Raw genomic sequence first — 6,403 nt, forward strand, 5'->3', positions numbered from 1 at the left:
TCTTTCAATAAAGCCGGATCGACAAAGTTGTAGACAATTAAATTATCTTTCTTATTTTCACTTACAGTGATATTACGATGCATAACCGATCAGAATGAAGTAATAAGATTATAACAGAACACAATTTCTGTAACATATTGTGTTATAAATTTGGTCTCGTTAGTAGTTAAAATAACAGAAATTTATAACAAGTAACAATGCGAGATATAGTTTTGAAATATTTCTGTTATGTGTTTCAGATCGGGTACAGTGCCACTTAGCAGTGAAAATGCGAGCTTTGATCTGCTTATAGGAGACATTGGGGGTCGATGGGTCAATTAGGAGGTATTGGAGGCTGCGGCGGTGATCACGAAACTGTTGGGAACATGTGATGGCATCATCACAGTTCCTCGATGGCGAAGTGGTTAACGCACCCAACTATAGACTGGGAGATCGCAGGTTCGATTCCTGCTTGAGGACATATCTTTTCGCAGTGTTTCCAATAAAGATGAATTTTCACCGTTTCTTCATTCTCACCGTTCCGGTCATTCTTTCTCCATGTGTTTTACAGTGGACACGTTCATAAAAATCATTGAGAGATAGTTCTCTGCATTTAAGTAAAGCGCATATCAACTAATGTGACAGAACTGTAGTAGAATACTTTGAGTGCTGTAAATGACTTTTTATTTAATTTTTTTTCTTTTATTTTCCGTCGGACTCTGTCCGCACTGACTGTCGGAGTCTCTGCCACTCTCACCAGAGAGATGTTTCCACAACCAGATATCTGGTCATCAATACATGAAGTGGGACCAACCGCTCTACTTCCCTTGCGAAGAAAGACGTGGCATAGATTCACCTCAGAAAATCTCACCGATCTCAACTGGGATTGAACCCAGACCCATTGGGCTAAGTGGCAGTCGCGCTTACCACTCATCTATCGGCGCAAAATATGATCGAAATTTGGTCAAATAAGAATGCATGTAAATTGATTTTTTTTTTATAAAAAGCATTTTTCCATAACCTCAATTATTATAAAATACAGAAAGATATTCAGTTAAACCTTCTGTTAAGCGTCTTTTAACTACGTAAATTCTACACAGCCACCTCGTCCACTTTGTTCGTCACAGTCAGTTTACTTAAACAATTATGGGTCTTCTTCACGTTCCACTTGACAAACGATTGGGCCGTGCCCTAGTGTGCAGGGAGGGTGCTTGTCCTTGTGCACCACCTGAACGTTGTTGGCGGCATGCCACTACATGTCCTTTTACCGTAGTGGCAGGATCCAAAATCCGGCCAAAACAGCATAGAACGATCGTGTTGCTTCACGAATGGTTGCAAATGCCCTTTCATGCAGATGAATTTCCTGGTTGAAAGTCCCGGTTGCAATAAAAATATCACTTTTCAATCCACAGGTACAGAAAGCCTGCCAAATCAGATATTTCTATGTGGACTTCGACAGCTTCAAATGCTTGAAAACATCAGCCACTTTTCCCTTCGGTTGGCATTATGCTGGTGGCAGTTGATTTGGCTAATTTTGAAGATTTCGCTAACTCACCGTGCGAGTAGTTCGGATTCAGGCGACTCGCGAGCTCTTCTTGATGGCACAACAGTTTTATAATGGAAGAACAAATGTCAAAATTAAAAAGAGGCATCTTTGAAAACCCCTAATTAAATAAATGAAAAGAAAAAAGCTTTGAAAAAATGGACAAATTATTTTTTTAAATGAACTATTTTAGAACTAAATTAGATCGATGAAACTATAGAAAAAGGAATAAAAGGATTAAATTAGACGGAAGAGATAGACGGAAAAATAGAAACCATGAACAAGTGGAAATAGGAAATAAAAACTGAAAAAAGTATAATTAGCATGAGCATGAGCATGAGCATGATGACCGTACAATTCGTAGTTGCTATTTCGTGATTGACCAGAACAAGCAAAATTGCACAGAGAATCAACGAATGGGGCCTTGCAGTCATCGAGGTAGGAAAGGAATGTTAGTGTAGCAAACGTTGTTATGGAGACCGGGTATACTTCTGCATCTACACGTTTGCCACGGGAAGGAGTTATTGTTAGTAGGATGGAGTAAAGAGTTACACAAACCTTGATAAGTGAAGCGATCTATGCAATTCTCATAAGTGTTATCATGTATTTATTGCTCTGGGCAGCCGGCTGCCGAGAATTTGATTGATTTATCGTTTGTTGAATTAATTTGAAAATGCCCGGTTTGCAAAAAAGCAACTTCAACTCCGGATCGCCAACAGTCGGGAGTGTCGCTTATGTTTAATAGAATCAGACGGTATGTGAACAATTTTAATATTCCTTGTTTTTTGTTCCGGCGAAACACGATATTAAAAAAAGAATTAAATATTATGATTAGCGTCTCAATAGATTTGTCGAAATAGATGCGGTAATACCTATGTAATTGAAGACAGCCATACAAACACTATTCATCGTAGATTAAATTTGGTATTTAAATAGAAAAAAAATGACAATTATATATTGATTTCTTTCTCCGCGAACAATTGAATAAGGTACCGAGTATTCTTCGCGCGCGTTGTTGGTTGGCTCACTGAACTAACGGCCGCTAGTGCTTAAAGACGGTACAAAAGAAGCACTACCGAAATACCTGAAACGACCAGCTTTTTATGTCGAATATATCATCGAAGACGCTAATTTTTACACTAGTTACTAAAACAAGATTGAAAACAATAAGAACGAAACCTTTCTATATGAGAAAGGCAAAAATGTGCCAAAATCCAAAAAAAGTGAATTTTCGTCAATTTTTTTTCCAAGTTTGCGTCAAATCTCGACGTTTCATGCACCTTAAAGACATTTGGCATCAAAAATGCAAATTCTATTTTGAATTTTTCTTATAGTTTATATGGGAAATTTCAATAGCAGCCGATGGGAAGGTTGCACCTTTCATTTGCGACTAAATCAGTCCAGCAATCTCTGAGAAAAATGAGTGACATTTTTTGACTCATACGCACATACATACACACACATACACACAAACACCGGTAATGAAAGAAATTCCGTTGTCGGGGAGCTCTCAATCGGAGTAGGATAATCAGTAAAGCTGGGAGCAAAATGGTTCAAGAAAGCGGATGTCGGTGTCGGGGGAAATTCCTCTGTCGGCGAACTATCGGTCGGAGTAGGATGAGTTCACCGTTGAGCACTATCCAAGCAGATCGTGATAAGGCCGGGAGCTGAATGACTCACGGAAACATGAGCTAAATGGCTCAGGGAATCAGCACCTAATCGGCTCACCACCGGGACGAGAACTAAACGGCGACGTAATAGATGGAGACAAGAAGCAAGAGAAGAGTCGAGAGTTAGATCAAAGTTCATAGGTCGTGCCACTCTATGAAGCAAGCGAGGCTCCGAGATAGAGCAGCAGAAAGAGGTGCGACGAAAGCGCAATGAACCCCCACACGAAGTAATACGATGACGTAATTCCGTGGGGAAGAAGGGCGTAAAAAGTAAGGAATGTTTTTAGTGGTTAGGCACGAACGTGAGTCGTGAGTCCGACACTGTGCCAATACACTACAGGCCAGGCTTTTGAAGCTTTTTTAACCTTACTATAAAAACACACATACAAACTTTTTCCGATCTTGACGCACTGAGTTGAATGGGATATGACACTCGGCTCTCTGGGCCGGGATTAGATTGACGTTTTTCAGAGTGATTGCAAAACCTTTCTATATGAGAAAGGCAAAAACTAATACGAAAATATTGAAAAAATAGCTATTTTTTTAGAAAATGGGAGAGGCCTTATAATGCAAAATATGGAAAAAGTCTGGATGGACAAAATACTAAAATAGGTTTGTTGAAAAAATATGAAAAACACATAAAAAATCGTGGTGATTAAAATTTAGAGAAATAAATTCAATAAATTTAATTAAAAACAGGGAGAGAAGAAATGAATCGAATTAAATGGAACAAATATAAAAAAATTGAACGAATTAAAAAAACCAGCCAGGATGGCAAAAATAAAGAAAGAAAAATATGAAGCAAAATACATAAAACAAAATGTAAAACAAGAACACATGAATAAATAGAAAGATTCAAAATCCTGTATGAAATGAAAAAAAACAAGAGAAAAAAATATGAATGAATTTCTATAAAGAATATAAAATTTCTCCGACGAAATGCCAAAAAATGGAAAAATTACTTAAACTAAGAACGTCAGTTAAAGAGGAAAAAAAATGTGGGTTCACGTAGCATTACTGCGCCCTAATTCATCTTAGCTTCTCTATTCATCCCACCCATTTGAACACAAGAAATTACTATGACTTGTGTTCTTCGTGGATTTTCATGTTCCTTCTTAATTAGTAATGGAATTTGCGTTCCGACTTCGTCTCACTACATAACTAACTTAGTGACTAAGCTAGCGCCGGATTGGCACTAGTTCCACAAAACGAAAACACTATTTGTGTTACTGAGCAAACCCCTAGTCCTACGTGGATTCCCACAAGAAAAAGAATTCTGATTAAACTGATGAGATTTAATGAAATAGAAACTTGGGTTGGCTTATTAAGTCAATACAATGCACTATGGTCCCAAAGCTGTATTTAGGAAGACAAAACTGTTTGCGCCTAAACCGTTGGTTTTAGATATATAGTATCTACGGCAAACTTTCTTAGAACTTTCTTGCCGATTTTTTTATCTGAGTTGAATTTGGGTGGTCCTTGTGGTTAGGATGTTCTACGTATTAACTGCTTAGATATGTAAAATTCAGCTACATAATGTTCTAGAAAGTTATAAATAAATCAAATTGAAGCAACTTTTCTGAAGAAACTATGTGGCTATCTCTAATGGTTCATGTGCTATGATTTTTGCAATATTTAAGGTGGAGTGGCTCTTTAAAAATTGGTTTTCTATTAATATCTTTTTATGTGTTAATTTCTCGCTAATACTTTGTTCTAGAGGTTTTTAGAACTTTTGTAAATACACATTTTTGCCGAAGCAATGAAGTTTCTATCTCTTTTGTTAGCATAGTTGATTTTACCATAAGAGACTGAGCGATGAAAACGTGACCCCTTAAAATCACTATTTCTTATTTTTCACTTCATACATTGATTTATCGTAAATACTTTGTTTGCAGCACTTTTAGAACCTTGTATGGCGAATATTTTTGCTGAAGTAAAAAAGTTGTTATCTCGTCTATTTGAAAAGTTATGAGCGATTTTTGCTGAAAAATACACCATTTTAAAAAAATAATTATTTATTTTACAGAAATAACGCTCCCGCAGTTTTTTCACCAAAACTTCATTGCTTCGGTAAAAATGTGTATTTACAAAAGTTCTAAAAACCTCTAGAACAAAGTATTAACGAGAAATTAACACATAAAAAGATATTAATAGAAAACCAATTTTTAACGAGCCACCATACCTTAAATATTACAAAAATTATATCACATGAACCATTAGAGATAGCCACATAGTTTCTTCAGAAAAGTTGCTTCAATTTGATTTATTTATAACTTTGTAGAACATTATGTAGCTGAATTTTACATATCTAAGAAGTTGATACGTTGAACATCCTAACCACAAGGACCACCCTAATTCAACTCAGATAAAAAAAATCGGCAAGAAAGTTCTAAGAAAGTTTGCCGTAGATACTATATATCTAAAACCAACGGTTTAGGCGCAAACAGTTTTGTCTTCCTAAATACAGCTTTGGGACCATAGTGCAATGTGCACTATGCTATATTCCCTGTCCCTGTCACTAAGTTAGTGTCGAGTTCTGATGAGACAAAGTCGAAACGCAAATTGTAATTTAGTTATAGGTGTAACGAACGCGATTCATTTAATCTAATTCCACTTAAATTTCATTCGTCCTACCTACAGACGTACGCGATAGCCTACATATTTAATTTCAAATATAATCCTATGAAGATAAGATTACTTGCCGCGCCTGTAAAATCATAGAATTCAAGCGATAATACATTTCCAGTTTTCCTTCGATCCTATTCTTGAAACGTAAACAACATAGATTAGGCCTAGGAGCATAATTGTTTGCGCTATCTATCATAGGCAACCGCAGAAAAGATCAGGTATAAGAACATAATTGTTTGTACTTTCTTATTTAGCCAATTTTGAGGTACCGTCTAGACTGCGGGAAGATCAAAAAATAAACAGAACTAATTGGAATAGGTCTCCTAAATAAACTTTGTAATTACCGCGTCATACATAGATCTGGACAGCTAGGGATTTTGTCTCTCTCTATTATATGAACAAACCTTGTTAGTCATTAAGATATAGATATATAAATCTTATTTTTAGATTATTCATCGTAGTCCAATTCTAACAGTAGAAGGTGCGAGTTGTTTTTGTCCGAAGTCCGTAGAGTGACAAGTGTGTTGTGTCCATCCGAAAGGCCGTAATATAACAATTAACTCAATCGAATCCCCACGTTCTA

General features: G+C 36.5%; 1 non-coding gene across 1 annotated transcript; it reads left to right on the forward strand.

The window, feature by feature from the left end:
* The first annotated feature begins 386 nt into the window (after nucleotides 1–386).
* Trnay-aua (transfer RNA tyrosine (anticodon AUA)) lies at nucleotides 387–459 on the forward strand. Its single transcript has one exon. It is a non-coding gene; the product is annotated as a tRNA-Tyr (tRNA).
* Nucleotides 460–6,403: the final 5,944 nt, after the last annotated feature.

Source organism: Topomyia yanbarensis, chromosome 2 (assembly GCF_030247195.1).
Source record: "Topomyia yanbarensis strain Yona2022 chromosome 2, ASM3024719v1, whole genome shotgun sequence".
In the NCBI taxonomy this organism is placed as follows: Eukaryota; Metazoa; Arthropoda; class Insecta; order Diptera; family Culicidae; genus Topomyia; species Topomyia yanbarensis.